The sequence below is a fragment of the Phyllobates terribilis genome, unplaced genomic scaffold (assembly GCF_046119375.1).
Source record: "Phyllobates terribilis strain yellow unplaced genomic scaffold, ASM4611937v1 Scaffold_1__5_contigs__length_1240528914, whole genome shotgun sequence".
In the NCBI taxonomy this organism is placed as follows: Eukaryota; Metazoa; Chordata; class Amphibia; order Anura; family Dendrobatidae; genus Phyllobates; species Phyllobates terribilis.
In genome coordinates this window covers 496,572,262-496,595,314 of record NW_027362761.1, presented here as the reverse complement: position 1 = coordinate 496,595,314, position 23,053 = coordinate 496,572,262, and the positions used below count along the sequence as shown (strand labels likewise).

The window sequence follows — 23,053 nt, the reverse complement described above, 5'->3', positions numbered from 1 at the left end:
CCCAAAACATTACTCCACCTCCTCCTTGTTAGCGTCGTAGCCGTGTTTGCATGGGGTGTCCATCAACCAGCCATCCTCCACTCCATCCATCTGGACCATCGAGATCATTTCATGCATGATAATGCCCCGTCTCATGCTGCACATAACACATCTGCATCTCTGGCTGCTATGGGCATAAAAGGGGACAAACTTATGGTGTGGCCCCCATGCTCCCCTGACCTCAGCCCCATTGAGAACCTCTGGAGCATCATCAAAAGGAGTGTCTATGATGGCGGGAGGCAGTTCACATCTAAGCAACACCTCTGGGAGGGTATTCTGTCCTCATGCAAAACAATTGAAGCAGAAACCATCCAAAACCTGACAAATTCAATGGACGAGAGAGTTCAGAAGCTCCTTTCAAACAAGGGGTCCTATGTGCAAATGTAACATCACCTAGAATAAAGTTTTGAGTTGAAAACTGTTTGATTTCAGTTTGTAATAACCTGCTAATGCTTATAATTTCAAAAATGACCATTTTTTTGTTCTTTATTAAATTGAAAAGGTTGAAAACTCTGCTGTGCATAATAATTTGGAACATGCATTTTGAGTGCAGCTTGAGTTTTTTTATTTTTTTAAAATATACTGTTATCATAGGCAGTTTGTACAAAAACCTTTCAATTGTACTCTAATAGTTATTTGACTGGAAAATTACAATGACTGCAATTCATATAGGTAATTTGGGAAAATCTGAGAAAATATTATTTGCATAATAATTTGGAACACAGTGTAGATTAATATAAAGTAATGTCTTGATCTAATGATTTGATGTAATGTTGGTTTAACAGCTAAAACAACTGGCGGCGATGAGATCTGCCCAATAGTAAAAATATCTCCCAACGTATGTAAGTAAATTAGGCTTTGCTAATGTTATCCACGGTGTTTAATACTGGGCTAAAGAAAAACTCACAACAAAAATGTCATCCCCTAAACCCTCCTAAATATGTATACAGTGTAGTGTATTAAATGCTCAGTTATCGCTGTCTTCCAGCGCCGATCTGATCCTTTTCTGAGTCACGTGACTTCAACTCCGACCACCCAGATTATTCAGGGGTTAATGTGTGAACCGGACATCACTTTTGCAATGTAAGTTTATGTAGCTTCATTCTGACACTCCTTAGACTTACATTGTGAAAGTGACTTCTGGTCCACACAGAATCCCCTGAGTGATCCGGAGAGTCGAAGTTGACGTCATGTGAGTCAGAAAAGGACAGGAGCGGTTCTGGAAGACAGCGACTATTAGCATTCTACTACAATATCTGTGAGGAGTTTGTATGTTCTCCCCATGCTTGCTTGGGTTTCCTCCCAATGACATACTGATAGCGATGGGGACAGTGATTATAATGATGATGTCTGAAAGACTCAATGGAAATTAATGTCACTATATATGCGAGTAAAATAAATAAATATTAACCAGGTCCTGGAGCAATCAATGGAGCTGATGTGGGGAATTGGGAACCAGGGTCCAATATTATTTCCCAAAACAGTATCTATATATTTATGTTATTTGTATAATAAGCCCCTCTAATATCTGATTGCACCGAGCCGCTGCCAATAAGCCTTTACCTGGTGATGAATATGCATTTATCAGAGTATCTTACAGTGATTCCACATACACTTCCACACCCAATTACCTTAAAAATTATCAGCATTTTTTCTTTAAGACTCACATTCTCTCTATGGCTTCCACTTATAATGGAGCTTTCTAATTTTTTTTTTTATAAATTGGGAATATTTCTGGAGGACCTTATTGACTGATAATGGGGTCCATAAGGAATTTTATAGCAAGACTATCAATTCAGACTATACTATTCTTGCCATTAAAAAGACCCATGAAAAACCTGACAGTGTCCCTTAATGCTTTTGTGAACAGAGCCCAATGGACTAATCTAAATGAACACTACTGGAGAAATAAGTTATTGCATCGGTTCTCTAAAAATCCTTTGCAACTAATCATAGTGATATAATGTACAATTATTAAAAGAAATGTTCATGTTGGACCAATAATCCGACCAAATGAGTGGCCTGTGAGCTAAAAATAATAATAATAGCAACAACAATAATAATAATACAGATATTACTAATAATACAAACGATAATAATAGAAATAATAATAATAATAATAATACAAATCTCGCATAATAATAATAATAATAAAAGGTAATAATACTAATTCAAATCTCAATAATAATACAAATATCTATAATAATTCAAATGATAATAATAATAATATTGAAATCTCGGATGATAATAATAATAATAATAATAAAAGGTAATAACACTAATTCAAATCTCAATAATAATAATAATACAAATATCAATAATAATACAAATGATAATAATAGTAATAATAATAATAATAATACAAATCTCGGATGATAATAATAATAAAACGTAATAATACTAATTCAAAACTCAATAATAATAATAATGATAATAATACACATCTCAATAATAATAATAATAATAATACAAATCTCAATAATAATAATAATGATAACAATATGATAATAATAATACTGAGAATATATTAATAATAATAATTACAATAATAACAATGATTATTATTATTTATTATTATATGAAATATTTATCAATCCCAATTGCCATATCCCTTTTCATTCTGTTTACTATATGGATATTAGATTTCTATTGTATTTTTTAATTACATTCTACAGTTTTATGATAAAGATTGATCCTGATAAATGTTGTGTTCCTGTGGATGACATTTCTCTATGCTCCTTGTACAATATTTCCCATGAATGGAGTAATTCGGGCACTTTCCCTGGATCTGCGTGTGACGAGCACAGTGCCCGGACCATTCAGGAGACGCTGCCTTGTTGGGTGAGGATGGATTGCTGTCTACACAAGCAGCGTTACATGGAGACTGACTATGTTGTATGCTGGAGCTTTATGACAATAATGCATATGGGCCTCATTAGATCACCCTTATTAAGTGCGGCAATCACCTCCTCTAATTACCCTGGTCCTTTTTTATTTAGAAAAGGATGCCTGGTATTAAAACGGAGAAGAAGCTATTAATCAAACCTTTACACCTTCCTTATCGCAGGCGTGATGCTGAGGATTATCATAAATCTACTCTGATACTAACACGAGAATAATGAGTTCAGTAATGATAGCGATGATGATCATAATGATTTTAACCAACAAAGAATGGCTGAGATTTATTGCTAATAATGTAATACAGGAACCCCTTCATTAAAACCTATAGGTACTCTTCATTATATAGAAGAGGATAAGACAGAATAAAGCCCAGGCATTTATTAGGTCATACCGGTAGCCGATAAATACTTATTTAGATTTTCCCTAAAGGCCGTGACCCTTGAAAACCTGTTTCCTTTAATGAAAGGTCTATGATATGGCATCACAATAATTACAATAAATCAAATAAAATAAACACGGCCTCTCCATAGCCCTGAAAGAAACCAGACGAATAGAAATGAGACATAAATTGTGACTTTCGCCGTGGCAATGTAAATATGTGAGCTCCAATGCACATTATTAGTAGGTACATTATCTGCAGCCTGTAAATCACAAGTTCGCTGGAACTCGATTGTTGTAGGATCTGACAATCTCATAGTTTTTGTGTTAAAACTCGAGCGGAGCAAGATGGGAAGGGGAAGGGTTAAATATTCCAAGAAGTAACTTGCTAATTGACTTCTGGATTAATTAAGTAGTAATATAATTGGTCACTAAGGCCTTGGAATCAGGTAAGATGGGGGACTTACAGGTATATAAAAACACCTACATGAGGATAAGGAGCTATAACATAAGGGGCCAAAATGCACCAATAAATTCAAGAATACCTGAAGGCTCAAAATCAATAAGAAATCTATTCTTTACTGGATAACAAATAATAAAATGAATATTGAAGTCAATATTATGCTACATAAAAAATATATGCGTATATAATTATCTATTAGTTGTAAAAAAGAAACAAAATATATAACTATTAAGTTACACAAATTAGAATATATTAAGCACATTTTTACTTGATCTAAATGTACAGAATTTGATCAGGGCTGCCAACGATCCAGAAATTACAGGACAGTCCAAAAATTAGGGCCCTTTTTTTTGCCCTGTCCGTAAAAACAAAATTGAGGTGTCCATGATTATATTGAAGCTGAAGAAGCTTATACAGATTATTTTGACTGCAATTATCATCATTTTGCACTTTACAGTGATGTCTGCATATCAGAATCATGGGCTGTAGACACGGATCACTTATGATCATAACGTTTTATTATGGTTTTACATATTCGTAAAAAATATTGTCTGGTCGTACTTTTTTGGTAAGCCATCCAGGAAAAATAAAAAGTAAAGTTGGCAACCCTGGGCATGCTTAATTATATTCTTAAAGAATGTAAGTGGCGACGGACATGATAAAGTCTTAACAAATATACTTGCCATTTATCTATCTATATATTGTATATATGTATATATTAATTAACATATATATTTATATATATAATATTTATATATATATATATATATATATATATATATATGTATGTGTGCATATATAAACATGCGTGCTTTTTAATTATTTGTGAATGCAACGTCCGTACATTTTCTGTACTATGATGCAGAGATAGAAATCAGTAATTATTTCCCATAGGAATACACAAGTGTATACACACGTATATGTATATTCCTGAGGGCTGATACAAATATATATATACCATTGTTTTCTAGAGTAGATTTATATAATGTGATTTCGTGGATGTTGGCTAATTCGTTTTGTAAGACTAGTAGGGGAAAATTTTTTCACTTTATAGGCACGCAGAAGGGTTTATTTGAAGTGAGTGACAACAGGATAGCCGCCATTTGAGTGGATTGTCATTCAATTAGCATATAAAGCAGGCCATGGTCCGGGCTCCTTCTCCGAGCACCGTCCTGTCCTGTAGAAAGCCTTTCGCCTTATGGCAGATCATTCTCTAAGTGAATAGAGATGAAGGCAGGGATATTAAGAGACTCTATAAAACATCCCAGACACAATTGTGTGATTGATGGAGGACAAAGTAGGAACAGCAGGACACAGGATCCTGGGAGAAGCCTCCCTGTCAATTGAAGAAAGCCATCGCGGCAAGCAGCCTCTCCTGGAGGAGTTTGCAGTCTATTTGTATGAGTAATCAGCCGGGCCCCCTCTCTGTCAGCAGTGTTTACTCACTGATTTTCTCTACAAGACAGCCATTGACATTGGATGGATGGGGCTAATCTGCCTCAGAACTGGTGGCTTTGCAAAGGCTACAGGTCGGGGATGGAGGCTGCAGGTGCCTGGATCGTCCAGCTAATCTTCAGCCTCCAATCCATCATCCCCCAATTGACAAGAAACAGATAGAGCCAGGCCAGGGCCGGAAAAGTGAGGGCATCCAAAGGGCCAGTAAGCCGGGCAGCTATGTGCTCTGAAGAAAAGGCTGCCTGAATAATAAGCATATCCCTGACAAATAGTAACAAGAAGCCAAAGATTGTGATATCTGATAGATAATTCATGCATAGTGTGTGCATAAATCAGCACATACAGCGCCTGGGCTTACTTATATGGCATAGGATATGAGCCATATATAGTTCAATAGGATATAGGATATGAGCCATATATAGTTCAATAGGACATAGGATATGAGACATATATAGTTTAATAGGATATGAGCCATATATAGTTCAATAGGACATAGGATATGAGCCATATATAGTTCAATAGGACATAGGATATGAGCCATATATAGTTCAATAGGACATAGAATATGAGCCATATATAGTTCAATAGGATATAGGATATGAGCTATATCTAGTTCAATAGGATATGAGCCATATATAGTTCAATAGGATATGAGCCATATCTAGTTCAATAGCATATAGGATATGAGCCATATATAGTTCAATAGGATATAGGACATGAGCCATATATAGTTCAATAGGATATAGGATATGAGCTATATCTAGTTCAATAGGATATGAGCTATATATAGTTCAATAGGATATAGGATATGAGCCATATATACGTAGTTCAATAGGATATAGGATATGAGCCATATATAGTTCAGTAGGATACGAGCCATATATAGTTCAGTAGGATATGAGCCATATATAGTTCAATAGGATATGAGCCATATATAGTTCAGTGCGTTCTGATTCTAATAGTAAATATTTAATATAAGTTATAAGCTAAATGAATGGATGGAATGAGACTATATTATTCTATTACTAGATATATTATACAAGGTATATATTCCGCCAGTGAGTCGTGGTCTGGGCTATGTCTTTAAGATGAAATGCACAGAGTCTACGTCCAGATGTCCATTTCTCTGCTTCTTATGTGCTGCTCTGAATTGAGCGAATGGCTTCGGTATTAAGATGATAGGGCGTCTTGGCTTGACACAATATCGCAGGGGTGTGTAGTCTAGATGTGGATTTGCTGTTTTCTGGGCAAAATATGTCTTTGAAGGGACTGTGGGCTGGAAGAAGATGTAAACTAAGAAGAGACGTGATCTCCTGCGGCTGCTGCTGTGGAGCTGGGAGGAATTGAATAAAATGACAGCCTCAGATTGGAAATGTCTTTCACCTAAACTGTCATATTTCCAACTTTATACTCGGGTGGAAGGGAATGAGGAGAGAGACACAGCACACTGGCTGCAAGGGGCTGCTACACTACAAGGGGGTGCCATGCTCAGTGCCTGCTGCTGCTGCCCTTCTACCCAGCCGCCCCTGGTACAGGGCTCCCCATCTCGTTCCTCCAGAAGCCACTAATTGCTCTGCTCCCTTCCTCCACACACCTCCACTAATTTCCCATTTCTTATTCTGCGGGTAGCTGGAAGGCGTCTGAAGGAATACAGCACATTCTCTTAGCTACCGCATGAATATAGTAAGTCATGTCCATCAAGTCATCTGTAAGGGTCGTTTGGTAAATTAACAGCTGTGCTGTATAATCAGGCATTCGCCACTGAGGCCAATGTGCAGCCCCGCTTAACCAGGTGAGATTTCAGCATCTAATGGGCTGGGAGGTATGACATAGATACTAAATTATCAATTAAACTTTGCAGATAGCATTACATTCCAATTCGGGGTCACAGATAGGTTATTAAGAAAATTGTACTTTGCAGAACATTTAATGGTTTCTTTTTTAACAATAAAGTCATTTGTTGGAAGATTTCAGAAATACTTGGATTTATTACGCAATGTCAGTTTTCTTTGGACATTGGGTGAGATTTTCCTTCCGTGTCATATTTGGAAATGTAATAATGTTTATTAAATACCGCTTGTCCGTGTATTCATTATAGCAATAGATAAGCCGTGCAGTGTGCGAGATTTAGGGATTTTCTAATCATCTTTTCTAAGTGTGAATGAAAAGAAATTCTGAATTCTTGCTGCTTTTTTTTTTCCTTTTTCTTCAGTGACAGGTCATTTTAATGTGTCTGGAATCAGTGCAGGATTTATAGAGGGTGAACGTTTATTTCAGAAAAATGAAACCATTTTGTTTACTCTCTTGGTAGCTAAATACATAGTAATAAAAAATAAATACTAAATAAATGTAGAGAGGAAAACAGGAGGAGGTTCGACTTGAAAATCGTCTAAGCTTTTCTTTCCTTCCATAATATGAAGGCTGCTGCTAGAAGTAGACTGGAAATTGTAATCCTGCAATATGTGACAATACATATTTTATTGCTACCTTCAACTAATGTATAACTACATATCTGTGAGCTCCGGGTTTTATATTGTGAAAAATTACACTTTGGTATGATTAATACAGAAAAATCAGCATTCCACATCAAATATGTCCTTACTGATACTTGAATGTAAACCAATATTGTATACATTGTATATTGTAAAACCTTCGGTAGCTGGGTATTTCTAAATGAGGCTACATTGATTTTATACATTTGGCACAATCTAATTCATATGGAAAGTATAGAGGTAGTGAATATTAAAGCTTCTTATAAAATAATCTTTAATATTGCATAAAGGAGATTATATCCGGAATTACAAGGCTAGTTGGCAGCTTTATTATTAATAAGTCTTTTGCTCCTTGTGTCATAGGAGAAGGAGAGATACATCAATGTCACATCTTCTCGAAGCTCGCCATTTTCCCAGCAAAGGCCCAATGACGTCAGGACGTGTTAATCTAGATATTGTTATAATATGAAACACAATTATCGAGTTTACATTGCCGATACGTCCCTTACCATTTTAGCTAGCGGATAATATAACAATACTTTCATGCGATTCATCCTGTGGATAACATCAATGCTTGTGTAAGTTTCCAAGAATTTGCCAGGAGGCTGCAGTGAGGAAGAAGTTAAGTTGCGTTTCTATTTTTCCAGCCCTCCTTAGCAGTTTATGTAAAGATCAGTGGTTTCTTTTTGTGTGTGTGTGTGCTGGAAGATCTTATACCCAAGGGGTCCCTGGCTGGATTGTGCACGTTTCTCTTTGCATTAGCAAAGCCCAAAGTCATCCAGTTTGCGCTAATCACCACAATTAGTCCAGAATTATCACCGGACTCTGACAGACGTTCCTTGTAACTCTCTTTTATTTCCAACAGCCCTAATCAGCAGCTCTCATTACAAACGCTGATTAAACTGCAAATTATCCAGCAGTGGCCCTGTTCCCGTCTACCAGCAGCTCGTTCAATATCAATTAAGGCAGCAAGCAGCAAATCTGCAGCCTCTGAGAGCTTCCAACTGCCTGATAGTGGCACTTATTAGTTTGGAAAACTAGGAAAATACTAATAATCAACAACCAAGGGAAAGAAAACCTAACCATAGACATGATGGAGAAAATACACATCCCAACTCCTGCAATGTTCAATTATAACTAGTCCCAGTGGCTGTGGTCCTGACTGGTGACAGCCCACTTACAACAGGGGTCAGGGAGCAGGTAGGAACTAAAACTGTATTAGATAAGCTAATATCTTCAGCTTATTGAAGTCAGTTTGCTTTATAATGAATTGCATTAAGCCATATAAAAAAATGTGAAATCTAACATCATTAGGTCGTTCCGGCTTCATTTCTAATTGACGCCTTTTTCTTTTTTTGACCTCCTCTTCCTCTAAGTGAAACGAGAGCTAATGACAGTTGATTTTATTTATTTATTTTCTCAAATTGCATTTAGATACGCACATGCAGAAGCATTGTCTATCCATTATCACTGATGAAACCAGAGAAGGCTAGTGGCAGAGGGCCACGCGGCACAATAAGATATTTCAATAGATAACTGGATTGCTCAGGTAGACCTGACCATGCCACGAAAAGGCCGAAGGGAAAGATATTTGTCATCTACCTGTCGAGATCAGAAGAAAGAGGACGGGGCGAGAGGCTAAAAGAAAACATCTCATTGACATTGAATGGATTCCTCTGTAGTGTACACTCATTAAAAATGCTAATATGTCTTGACGTGTTCTGGACACAATTAACGTATGTGTGACCTATGGCAGAATTTCATAACTGCACATAACAAAGCTGTCTAATGTCCAATAAATCAGATATGTTTGCGGTCACTAAACAGATACAATCTTCCGCTTAATTCCTAATTATCTGCTCATAGTAAAGTATGTGAAGAGTTCCTTTCACCTTTGTGTGTCAAGCCATAATTTGTGAAGATGTGGCCTACAGATGAATTAGGAACAATTTCTCATACAATGATTGCGAGCAAGGTTGGAAGCCAGGCATAAATATCAGATGCACAATTCGGGGACTAGTTTCTTCCCCCTGGAACCTCTATATTTCAGAAATGAGGAGCGATCTGTCAATATAGGCTTCTTTATATTGCAATCATCATATTATGTAGCACTGTGGACCTACAATTGCTCATTTTGCCTTTCTACCCGAATAATTCTTCTCTTTTCCATTAGGTCTATGACATCACATGATTAAAACCAGACTAGCTGAATCCTTCTAAGCTCTGTGTAGAAACAGGAAGTCTCTTTTCCCTGTATGAGTCATCATTAGAACTAGAGTTCTACTTCATTGCAAAGTCCCTAGCAGCCCAGCTCTACCTCCTCTTCAACTTCTGACCCAGCTGCTCAGCTCCTCCCCCTGCCAGGGACTTTGCAGTGAGGTAGAGTTGTATTTTTTAATGATGACTTACGCAGGGAAAATAGTCTTCCTGTTTCTAAATAAAGCTTAGAAGGATTCAGCTAGTCTGTTTTTAATCACGTGATGACTTAATGGAAAAAAGAAGAATTAGCTGGGTAGAAAGGCAAAATGAGCAATTGTAAGTACACAGTGCAATATACACTGCTCAAAAAAATAAAGGGAACACTCAAATAACATATCCTAGGTCTGCATGAATTAAATATTCTCATTGAATACTTTGTTCTGTACAAAGTTGAATGTGCTGACAACAAAATCACACAAAAATCATCAATGGAAATCAAATTAATTAACTAATGGAGGCCTGGATTTGGAATCACCCCCAAAATTAAAGTGGAAAAACACACTACAGGCTGATCCAACTTTGATGTAATGTCCTTAAAACAAGTCAAAATGAGGCTCAGTATTGTGTGTGGCCTCCACGTGCCTGTAAGACCTCCCTACAACGCCTGGACATGCTCCTGATGAGGTTGCGGATGGTCTCCTGTGGGATCTCCTTCCAGACCTGGACTAACGCAACTCCTGGATAGTCTGTGGTGCAACGTGACGTTGGTGGAGGGAGAAAGACATGATGTCCCAGATGTGCTCAATCGGATTCAGGTCTGGGGAACGGGCGGGCCAGTCCGTAGCTTCAATGCCTTCATCTTGCAGGAACTGCTGACACACTCCAGCCACATGAGGTCTGGCATTGTCCTGCATTAGAAGGAACCCAGGGCCAACCGCACCAGCATATGGTCTCACAAGGGATCTGAGGATCTCATCTCGGTACCTAATGGCAATCAGGCTACCTCTGGTGAGCACACGGAGGGCTGTGCAGCCCTCCCAAGAAATGCCACCCCACACCATTACTGACCCACTGCCAAGCCGGTCATTCTGAAGGATGTTGCAGGCAGTAGATCGCTCTCCACTGTGTCTCCAGACTCTGTCACGTCTGTCACATGTGCTCAGTGTGAACCTGCTTTCATCAGTGAAGAGCACAGGGCACCAGTGGCGACTTTGCCAATCCTGGTGTTCTATGGCTTATGCAAAGCATCCTGCACGGTGTTGGGCTGTGAGCACAACCCCCATCTGTGGACGTCGGGCCCTGATACCACCCTCATGGAGTCGGTTTCTAACTGTTTGTGCAGACACATGCACATTTGTGGACTGATGGAGGTCATTTTGAAGGGCTCTGGCAGTGCTCCTCCTGTTCCTCCTTGCACAAAGGCGGAAGTAGCGGTCCTGCTGCTGGGTTGTGCCCTCCTACGGCCCCCTCCACATCTCCTGGTGTACTGGCCTGTCTCCTGGTAGTGCCTCCAGCCTCTGGACACTACGCTGACAGACACAGCAAACCTTCTTGCTACAGCTCGCATTGATGTGCCATCCTGGATGAGCTGCACTACCTGAGCAACTTCTTTGGGTTGTAGAGTCCATCTCATGCTACCACGAGTGTGAAAGCACAACCAACATTCAAAAGTGACCAAAACATCAGCCAGAAAGCATTGATACTGAGATGTGGTCTGTGCTCCCCACCTGCAGAACCACTCCTTTATTGAGGGTGTCTTGATAATTGCCAATGATTTCCATCTATTGTCTATTCTATTTGCACAACAGCATGTGAAATTGATTGTCAATCAGTGTTGCTTCCTAAGTGGACAGTTTGAGTTCACAGAAGTTAGATTTACTTGGAGTTATATTCTGTTGTTTAAGTGTTCCCTTTATTTTTTTGAGCAGTGTATAATGTGATGATTGCAATATATCAAAGGGAATCTCTCAGCAGCAAGCTTTTGCTACCTCATCTGAGAGCAGAGTAATGTAGGTGAAGAGAACCTGAACCCAACAATGTATTACTTAGGTTACTGGGTGCAGCAGTTGTGACACAATCAGAGTTCTTAGATTTAGCAATGCAGCAGAGCTGAGAAATCTGACCCCACCCACACCAGGCTCTCTGTGTAAAAAGTCTATAGACAGTGAGCTGCTTATTACTAAAGGAGGCAAAGTCGGATAAGGAAATGTGTGCTTCTCTAGTCAGGACAATGATCATCACAAGGTGATAAAACCTTCAGTCTAAGTAAACAACACCACACAGCCGAACATGTGACACATCATTGAATTCTGTGTTTTAACCCCTACCTCATGCTGTCCTCAGATTACATAGCGAAAACCTGCTGACAGATTCCCTTTAAGAGGATAAAACCTTTGATGGGAGTGCTTCGTTAACTATTTGGCATTACCAATTTCTGTGGTTGGACTTCAAGGAACTTGAACTTCATGTTCTCAAAGATTAAGGATCTGAATTTTATTAGTGTATACAGTATGAATTAGACATGTTCAGTTATATTAATCATAGTACTTAAAACTGGAGCAAGTGTGAATGGTGCCTGATTATATCTGACTGTATATTATTATCCTTGTGGCCTTTAAATATTTTTTTTCAGCTGACTGCCAGCCGACTCTGCAGCGCAACAGTGTAGAGCTGGCAGTCAGTGCCGGGGTGCGGGTACAGCCACCCTTCACTATGTACTGAGCAGTGACTGGAACTGCATCGGCCGTGCCTTAATGACTGAAAGCCGGAGGATACCGGAAGTAATAACGTTCATTTCCTCCCGGTAGCCGGGCTTTCAGTGCGGCGTCCGCACGGCTTTAGATGATTATTAACCTTCAGATCAAACCCATATCACCAAGATGGCTCAGTGGTTAGCACTGCAGCCTTGCAGCGCTGGAGTCCTGGGATCAAATCCCACCAAGGAAAACATCTGCAAGGAGTTTGTATGTTCTCCCCCTGTTTGGGTGGGTTTCCTCTGGGTTCTCTGTTTTCCTCCTACACTCCAAAGACATACTGATAGGGAAATTATATTGTGAGCTCCAATAGGGACAGTGTCGATAATGTCTGTAAAGCGTTGCAGAATTAATGGTGCTATATAAGTGAGTAAAATAAATAAGTAGTATATTGAGACATGGCAGGTTCCCTTTAGTTCTCTGGAAAGTATTAGTTATTAAATAGACATTAATCCACATTATATGCCTAAGAGAACAAAGGGATTTTTACAATACACTTCTGAAACTTCACCTTTAAAATATGTAGGAAAAAAACAACCAAAGCAAAAAATGCATTGTAAGATATTAACAAATCCTAAAATGTGTTGCCTCATTAGACAACTTAAAATGTCACTAACAAGATATAGATACGAAAAATGTTGTAGAGTAAGAGATGGTTTTCCATGGCGTTGGATTTACAGACGCAGATATCCTGTTTGGCGACTTTTGTCATTAGACTGTGGATCTTGCTGAGCAGGGATTTTCCCAATGTCACAAAAAATCTGTAGTGACAAAGTCGATAAGCCTGACATTTACAAATGTGGAAATGGAGAAAACTGGAAGACATTCTTTGTTTTAATGACATCTTTGACATTTGCCAAAAAAATAATTTATTCAGTTAACAAAAATGGTCATTATTAGTATAGGCAGTGTGAAAATCTGTAGTGATAGATTACAATGAAATTAAAGTACAGCTTTTTTTTACAGGGTAAATACATGATAGTTTGCCATATATGATAGTTTGGTTCCAATACATGATAGTTTGTAATGCACATTTTGTACATTATTTATTACAGTTGCTTACAAAGCACTGACATATTCTGCAACACCATAAAGACATTGCCATCACTTACTGTCCCCATTGGGATGCCCTATAAGTATGTATTTGATGTGTGGAGGAAACCCGCGAAAACACGGTGAGAACAAACGAGAGCAGACTCCCTGCAGATATTGCTCTTGGTCAGACTAGAACCCAGGATTTCAGGGCTGCATAGCCACAGTGCTGAGTATTGAGCCACCATGCTGCCCATGCAGGGGCGTGCATAGAAATCATGTGGTCCCATAGCAAGGTACAGAAGAGCATGTACTACAATTTTGCACACCTTACCAGGTAATTTTGCCCCTATTGAAGCCCCTTAGTGTTCCCACACACTATAATGGCCCCCACTAGTACTCCGAACAGTATAATGGCCCCCACACAACCCTCCATATAGTATAATGGCCCCCCATAGCTCTCTACATAGTATGATGGCTCCACAAATAGTCCTGTACATGTATAATGGCCTCACAAATAGCCCTCCACATAGTATGATGGCCCTACAAAGTATTCATTAATTTAAAAAAAAATAATTAATACAATACTCACCCCTCTCCATTCCCCCGCTGCTCCAGTCTCTGCAGCCTGTGATCTCCACTGCTCAGCACAGCGGTCGCGAGGTAATAACATCATTGTGCTGGCTGCGCTGAGTTGTCAGATGCACAGGAAGAATGATGGAGGAGGGAGCACCAGCTGATGGCTCCCTCCTCCATCATTGCTCTCCGCTGTATCTGCATCCAGGATGTGGATACAGATGAAAGTCAGACGGGGCTGCCAGCGCTTGCACCGTGCCCCTTAGACTCACAGACCTCGTAGCAGCCCCTGGTCTGCCGCTATTATCAGTACGCCACTGTGCGCATGATAATCATGCAGGCTCAGCACTTTCATTTCTGGACCTTTCTTGTTAGTTTTTAACCAAAAAATGAGACTTCTTGTCAGCCATAGGAGCTCTGGGTAATATCATTTCAGTCTCCAAGACAACAATTTGAGTCTGCGTGTAAAAATGAATTGTTTCCCATAGCTTTAGCGGTACTGATTTTGGAGCTGTGTAAAGTTGCACTTAGTTCCTGCTAACCCTAAGATCCTGAATGTTTTTATTTTACTTTATATGTGATTGTTTTATGCAACTTTTTACAAAGCTATATTTTCTAAAATTACAATTTTATCATGATGTAGTTTTATGGTATCTGTTTTTCAGTTTAATAATCAATGATGTGGGCAAGGTTTAACAGAGTTATTTTATCAAAACTATAGCAAGAAACACATCACTAGAATCAGGGTCTCTGCCCTTATATCATGCTGCTTTCAGCTGAGGCAGCAAAGACCTGGTGACAGATTTTACTTTAATGAACTTTATTATTATACTTAATATTTCAAAACTTTTAAAACTTTTTCATGGATTATCCAATTTCAGTGCACATTCCACACTTTCAGAAATTCTGTACCTGTGCCTTTCTGACATAGGACCAAGCTTCTCCTCACGCAGTCCCCATCAAGCTCACCATCGAAACAAAGAGAGGGAAGAAGAAAGGTGCAGAGGTTGTGGTTTCACCTGTGCCCTGGGGCCTAGGAGTGTCCAAAAGGTCTCTTTGGTTGATATGTAAAAACTAATATATATTTGAGGCCCTATTGGTAATTTGTTATCGGGACCCACGAGCTTCAGGTTACTCCACTGAAGAGGAATGGGAGAAGATACAGATTAGATATTAGGAAAAACTTCTTCACAGTGAGGGTGATCAATGAGTGGAACAGGCTTCCACGAGAGGTGGTGGTGACTTCTCCTTCAATGAAGTCTTCAAACAGAGGCTGGACAGACATCTGTCTGAGATGGTTTAGTGACTCCTGCATTGAGCAGGGGGTTGGACACGATGACCCTGGAGGTCCCTTCCAACTCTACCTTCCTACGTCTATGTTTAGGAAGCTCGCTGCCTGTTTTGGGACAATAGTAGAGGCTTTACTTCCTGGACTATGAGAGGATATGTGAAATAAAACAATCCACTTTGTTTTGAAAAATAAAGTATGTTAGAAAATAAGTAAATTGTTTTATATTTAAAAAACAATAAACATCTTTTTCTACCATCAGAAAATGCCGTTAATAGAATTGAACTCAAAGGTCTGCAATCTGGGCCTCTCCAGTTACTGTAAACCTACCAGTGTGCCTAAAAGATGGATCTCACCAATGTCTCTCATTTAAAAAGACGTCTCATGGCTCTTATATATTCTAGATGAAAGTCATCTGAGCCCAAAGATTTCAGGGGGGCTGGCTAACCATCTAATGTGTATGAGCAACTACTGACAGATGATAGCCAGGGAAGGATCGAGCTGTTGGAATTTACCAAATTTTTGTTTTCAGGGGAGATGAGCTGCCAGAGCTGTCTAGCAGCGGGTTTCTCCTCTCTTCTCTCTTCCCAATGAAAACACATGAATGCTCGAACAAGCCAAGACTTCATGTGTATGAGGAAATCGGGAAAGATAGCTGTCTTCAGGACAAACATTCAGCCGACAACTACCTCCTGTGTATGGCTAGTTTCAGTCTTAGTGTTTCGGGTTTGTCTTATGAACATCATAATCTAGTGGAGGCACAATCCTATATATGATATAATACGAAGTGACTTCAATTCATGCAATCAAATATTTAATAAATCTATGCTATGCTTTAATAAATTTGTAGATGCCTTATGTGTTTCTCTTTTTACTACTGTATACAATCATTTTTTGGGGAGTATTTAGTTGGTTTTCAGGTTTCTAATATTTATATTTCCACTAAACCTGCCATTTTTATCCGGTTGGGTGATGATATTCTGTGTATGGAGACTTGTGGCAGAAAGGGATCAGGCATGTTGGATTTTAATATGACCTATTCTTTATAAAAATAATCAGCTGCCAGGGATTTCTGACCATAGCCTCATATCTTTCCTTCACTATAATAAACATGGATGTTTGGCTGAACCCAGCATGCCTTTGTGTTGCAGATTTTTAAACGTGATAGCCTGCCTGCAAAAAAACACAGCCACATGCAGCATAAAAGAATATGCAGCATGAGCTACCTGTTTCAGTTGTCATGGATTTGATTGTGGATTTGAAGGCTTTTTTTTGCAGCATATTATATTTACATGATGGCCAAACCTTGAATTCACCGTTGGTTAAAAATTTGTTTTCAGGTGTGATGAATTATACTGGTTTGTATATAACAATGTTGTAAGCTCAACCACTTATGTCACTACTAAGAGTCACAATGGCTCAAAACGCATAATCGGATAGGTCTCTTTTTGTCCTCCATGTTTTACATGGCTTACTGCTATTTTAAGAAGATTTAAATAAATATCATTCAGTACATAGTGCCCCCGGAAAAAGCAGGGTTAAACGCGTGTCAGGGAGGTAGGGACACATAGACGGACACATCATGGGCTCTAGCAAACAAGATATTATTACCCTTATGCAATAAGAACCTCCATTTTTTGCAAGTAAAGCTTACTGAGTAATAACACAGTTTAGATCAAATGTTTTATCTTTATGTATCTTGGCCATAATGGAGTGCTGCTGCGCTTTCTTTTCATATATATTGTGCAGTTTCTGCAGCTAGCACCTGTTCACACTTAGGATGTGCTGGTCAGTTTTCTTATTATATATTACTATAGGAGGTTGTAACTGCCTCCTGTCTGGCCTTGCACTCCTCCCATTTAACCAGCAGGTGATGTATATTCTATTCTACCAGCCCATTTAAATTGTAGGTATTTTAGCCCAGAAGTGACATGTTTTGTTCAAAGTTGTAGGATTGTAGCCCAAGAGAGGCATGTAGGCAGAGTAGTACCCATCAGATGGGAGGTCATCTTGCAGCGGTTGATGGGCACACAGGAATTGGCCAATTTATGTGCTAAGAAACTCCATTTTTTTGTAAGTAAAGCTTACTGAGTAATAACACAGTTTAGATCAAATGTTTTGTATTTATGTATCTTGGCCATAATGGAGTGCTGCTGCGCTTTCTTTTCATATAGTACAGACCAAAAGTTTGGACACACCTTCTCATTTAAAGATTTTTCTGTATTTTCATGACTATGAAAATTGTACATTCACACTGAAGGCATCAAAACTATGAATTAACACGTGGATTTATATACTTAACAAAAAAGTGTGAAACAACTGAAAATATGTCTTATATTCTAGGTTCTTCAAAGTAGCCACCTTTTGCTTTGATGACTGCTTTGCACACTCTTGGCATTCGCTTGATGAGCTTCAAGAGGTAGTCACCGGAAATGGTTTTCACTTCACAGGTGTGCCCTGTCAGGTTTAATAAGTGGGATTTCGTGCCTTATAAATGGGGTTGGGACCATCAGTTGTGTTGTGCACAAGTCAGGTGGATACACAGCTGATAGTCCTACTGAATAGACTGTTAGCTGCTTTTTTCTTGCCATAATAAAAATTCTAAGTAAAGAAAAACGAGTGGCCATCATTACTTTAAGAAATGAAGGTCTGTCAGTCCGAAAAATTGGGCAAACTTTGAAAGTGTCCCCAAGCGCAGTTGCAAAAACCATCAAGCGCTACAAAGAAACTGGCTCACATGAGGACCGCCCCAGGAAAGGAAGACCAAGAGTCACCTCTGCTTCTGAGGATAAGTTTATCTGAGTCACCAGCCTCAGAAATCGCAGGTTAACAGCAGCTCAGATTAGAGACCAGGTCAATGCCACACAGAGTTCTAGCAGCAGACACATCTCTACAACAACTGTTAAGAGGAGACTTTGTGCAGCAGGCCTTCATGGTAAAATAGCTGCTAGGAAACCACTGCTAAAGACAGGCAACAAGCAGAAAAGACTTGTTTGGGCTAAAGAACACAAGGAATGGACATTAGACCAGTGGAAATCTGTGCTTTGGTCTGATGAGTCCAATTTTGAGATCTTTGGTTCCAACCACTGTGTCTTTGTGCGACGCAGAAAAGGTGAACGGATGGACTCTACATGCCTGATTCCCACCGTGAAGCATGGAGGAGGAGGTGGATGGTGTGGGGGTGTTTTGCTGGTGACACTGTTGGGGATTTATTCAAAATTGAAGGCATACTGAACCAGCATGGCTACCACAGCATCTTGCAGCGGCATGCTATTCCATCCGGTTTGCGTTTAGTTGCACCATCATTTATTTTTCAACACGTCAATGACCCCAAACACACCTCCAGGCTGTGTAAGGGCTATTTGACCAAGGAGGAGAGTGATGGGGTGCTACGCCAGATGACCTGGCCTCCACAGTCACCAGACCTGAACCCAGTCGAGATGGTTTGGGGTGAGCTGGACCGCAGAGTGAAGGCAAAAGGGCCAACAAGTTCTAAGCATCTCTGGGGACTCCTTCAAGATGGTTGGAAGACCATTTCCGGTGACTACCTCTTGAAGCTCATCAAGAGAATGCCAAGAGTGTGCAAAGCTGTCATCAAAGCAAAAGATGGCTACTTTGAAGAACCTAGAATATAAGACATATTTTCAGTTGTTTCACACTTTTTTGTTAAGTATATAATTCCACATGTGTTAATTCATAGTTTTGATGCCTTCAGTGTGAATGTACAATTTTCATAGTCATGAAAATACAGAAAAATCTTTAAATGAGAAGGTGTGTCCAAACTTTTGGTCTGTACTGTATATATTGTGTAACACCTGTTCACACTTAGGATGCGCTGGTCAGTTTTCTTATTATATATTATTACCATTATCTATTTATTTATGAGTCTACATGCTGACCGCACTATTGACTATGGACCTAACAAGTTAATATAATGGTGGGATTGGTTTATTTCATATGTCCAGTTGCCTTTTCCTCTCCTCCTGTAATACTATGCTTATTGGTCTAGTCTCCATCATTTGCGGTGTTCCTTTGTGAGGCATTCTTCTTTGGATTTTAATGTTTTTTGTACTTAATGAATTGATGCTTATTTAATACTAGTTTATTGCTCTCTTCTTTTGTCCTGGGATTCTATTTTATTTTCGGGCTGTGTTTATTTCATGTTATATTGAAGAGCTGTGTATTGCTCAATATTTACACACTAAGGACTTTGTCTCTGAATTATACAGCTCTGGCAAAAATTAAGAGACCACTGCACAGTTTTCTAACAATCACCATCTCGACATGTCTGACAGCCATTCCATTCCAGTGTCAGTTGAATTCCAACCAAAGTACACCTCATTCTACGTAACGTGCTTCTGATTAGGTGATCACCTAAACCAAATCTTATGTAACAATCCTCTTGCAATAGGACAAGCTGGAATGCAAAACAAGTGCTAGGAATAGCCCAAAAGTAATTTGAATGATAAAATAACTTTTAAGAATGCCAAAGGAATGGAAAAGAAAAGTCTTGAGTGAGGAAAAGAAGGGCTCAATTCTGACTTTACTAGCAGAGGGATACAGTGAGCGTCATGTTGCCTCCATCCTTAAAATTTCGAAGACGGCAGTCCATTACAACAAAGTCAAGCAGCAGACATTGGGGACAACAAAGCTACAGACCGGCAGAGGGCAAAAGCGACTCTCCACTGACCGGGATGACCGTCATCTTATTCGAATGTCACTCAGCAACCGCAGGATGACATCAAGTGACCTACAAAAGGAATGGCAAATGGCAGCTGGGGTGAAGTGCACAGCAAGAACAGTTCGTAACAGGCTCCTAGAGGCAGGACTCAAGTCATGTAAAGCTAGAAAAAAGCCTTTCATCAATGAGAAGCAAATGAGAGCCAGGCTGAAGTTTGCCAAAGACCAGAAGGATTGGACCATAGAGGATTGGAGTAAGGTAATCTCTGATGAGTCTAATTTTCAGCTTTGCCCAACACCTAGTCGTCTAATGGTTAGACGGAGACCTGGAGAGGCATACAAACCACAGTGCACCCACTGTGAAATTTGGTGGAGGATCGGTGATGATCTGGGGATGCTTCAGCAAGGCTGGAATTGTGCAGGTTAATCTTTGCGAAGGGCGTATGAATCAAGCCGCATAGAAGGTTATCCTTGAAAAACACTTGCTTTCTTCTGCTCAGGCAATGTTCCCCAACTCTGAGCACTGTTTTTCCAGCAGGACAATGCCCCATGCCACACAGCTAGGTCAATCAATGTGTGGATGAAGGAGCACCACATCCAGAGCCTGTCATGGCCAGCCCAATCTCCAGACCTTGATAACCTCTGGAATGTAATCAAGAGTAAGATGGATAGTCACTAGCCATCAAACAAAGAAGAACTGCTTAAAGTTTTGTGCCAGGAGTGGCATAAGGTCACCCAAAAGCAACGTGAAAGACTGGTGGAAAGCGTGCCAAGACGCATGAAAGCTGTGATTAAAAATCATGGTTATTCCACCAAATATTGATTTCTGAACTCTTCCTGAGTTAAAACATGAGTATTGTTGTTTCTAAATGAATAATAACTTGCTTTCTTTGCATTATTTGAGGTCTGAAAGCACTGTTTCTTTTTTATTATTTTGACGATTTCTCATTTGCTGCAAATAAATACAAAATTTTTAGCTTTGAATTTCGGCGACATGTTGTCAGTAGTTTATACAATAAAACAACAATGTACATTTTACTCAAAAATATATCTATAAAGAGAAAAAATCAGAGAAAATGAAAATTTTGCAGTGGTCTCTTAATTTTTTGCCAGAGCTGTATACAACCCCTGGCAAAAATTATGGAATCACCGGGCTCGGAGGATGTTCATTCAGTTGTTTAATGTTGTTGAAAAAAAGCAGATCACAGACATGGCACAAAACTAAAGTCATTTCAAATGGCAACTTTAGGGCTTTAAGAAACACTAAAAGAAATCAAGATTAAAAATGTGGTACTCAGTAAGGGTCATTTTTTTTCAGACAACAACTGAATGAACATCCTCCTAGCCCGGAGATTCCATAATTTTTGCCCGGGGTTGTAGTTCTGCACATCATTGCATTTATTTGGATAAAAACGTGAAGAACACAGTGAGGGCTTATACTGTATGGCTTTAGATATTACTTGGATGTTATATTGTTTAATTCTGTTTCAAAGAAGTTAATAGACTTACCTAATGACATTCTATAGACGTATTCGTTTGAAGGTGTTGCCAATTAGTTGCACCTTTGATAGCCCTTACAGAATCAATACGAGAGCCTTAGAATGCATGAAGGACATTGAGCAGTAATCTCCATACCTCAATAGCTCAAGGTTTAGCAAAACAGAACACAATCCGAGTGTCTCTTTCTACATAATCCTCTCTCACAATCGACTGCAGGTTTTGAAGATGAATAGACACTGATTAGAGAAATACCTTCCAAATGAACCAGTAGTAATAGTTTGGTCCATGCGAAAGTAAATATGTTTTATTATTATAAAGTTTATTTTTATTATAAAAAAATATACAAATATTTATAGTATTGATCAAATACCAAACTGTTCAATTTATTTTTTTATTACTTTTGAATTCGATTTGAACATTTTTAACATCTCTCCCATTTCTCTCTCTTTCCCCATCTCTTACTTTCTTCTATTCATAGAAATATAAACCTATTTGCAAAGACAACAAGAGCAACTAATAAAAAATTACTACAAGCTGTAGTTACCGCCTAATACTCTACTTAAAATAACAGCAATACCCCACAATATTTCCATATTTAGCCTTTATACTTTATTAAACCATGAAATAAAATGGAAAAACAATTCATCTAAAAATTTGAGAAAAAAACCCATAGCCCCCGATTATTATTTAGCAGCTACTGAATATACAGCTTCTAAATTTCTTTATGAGCCCAGAAAGTCGTCTCTTATTGAATTTAAGCTTAGCTAATTTTAAAATCTGAAATATGCTGGTTTGCAATTGATTTTTGGGGACTGTTTTCCCGAATAATGTGTAAATTTACCACTATTTTAAAAGACAATTTACCTTCACTTTATGTTTCCTCCACTTTTACAGATTTGATCCCATTGAGCCCTCAACAGTCCATCAGCTAAAAGGGAATGAAGTTGAGATAATAATCATGACAATACAAATGCACGGATGAGAGATCTAGAAGAGGATGGGTCAAGAATGTGACAGATGCTGCCTGTGTCATGGAGATGAGTTGTGGTCTAATAGGACCTCACTTGTGTCAAAAGAGATAATTCAGGACTAAATGGAAACAAAAAGGAGGCATTGACGAGATATCCCAGGATTATCTCATTTGTTCATTAGAATACATAAATAAAACAATCATTAGTCTATAGACAACTATCATTGGAACCTGCTTATCTCTAAGAGGACGCCTTTTATCATAATGATTTCTCATTGTCGTTGGTAATGAATGTTTGTGATACTCCACTTACATGAGCTTGTGCTA

At 38.9% G+C, this 23,053-nt stretch overlaps 1 protein-coding gene across 2 annotated transcripts in view; it reads left to right on the top strand.

Moving 5' to 3' along the window:
- Positions 1-22,733, top strand: part of AP3B1 (adaptor related protein complex 3 subunit beta 1) — a 579,624-nt gene extending 556,891 nt beyond the window's left edge. For both annotated transcript variants that reach the window (XR_012320508.1, XR_012320502.1), the window contains one exon: positions 22,651-22,733. The gene's annotated coding sequence lies outside the window, so the exon portion shown is untranslated. The remainder of the gene's footprint in view (positions 1-22,650) is intronic.
- Positions 22,734-23,053: the final 320 nt, after the last annotated feature.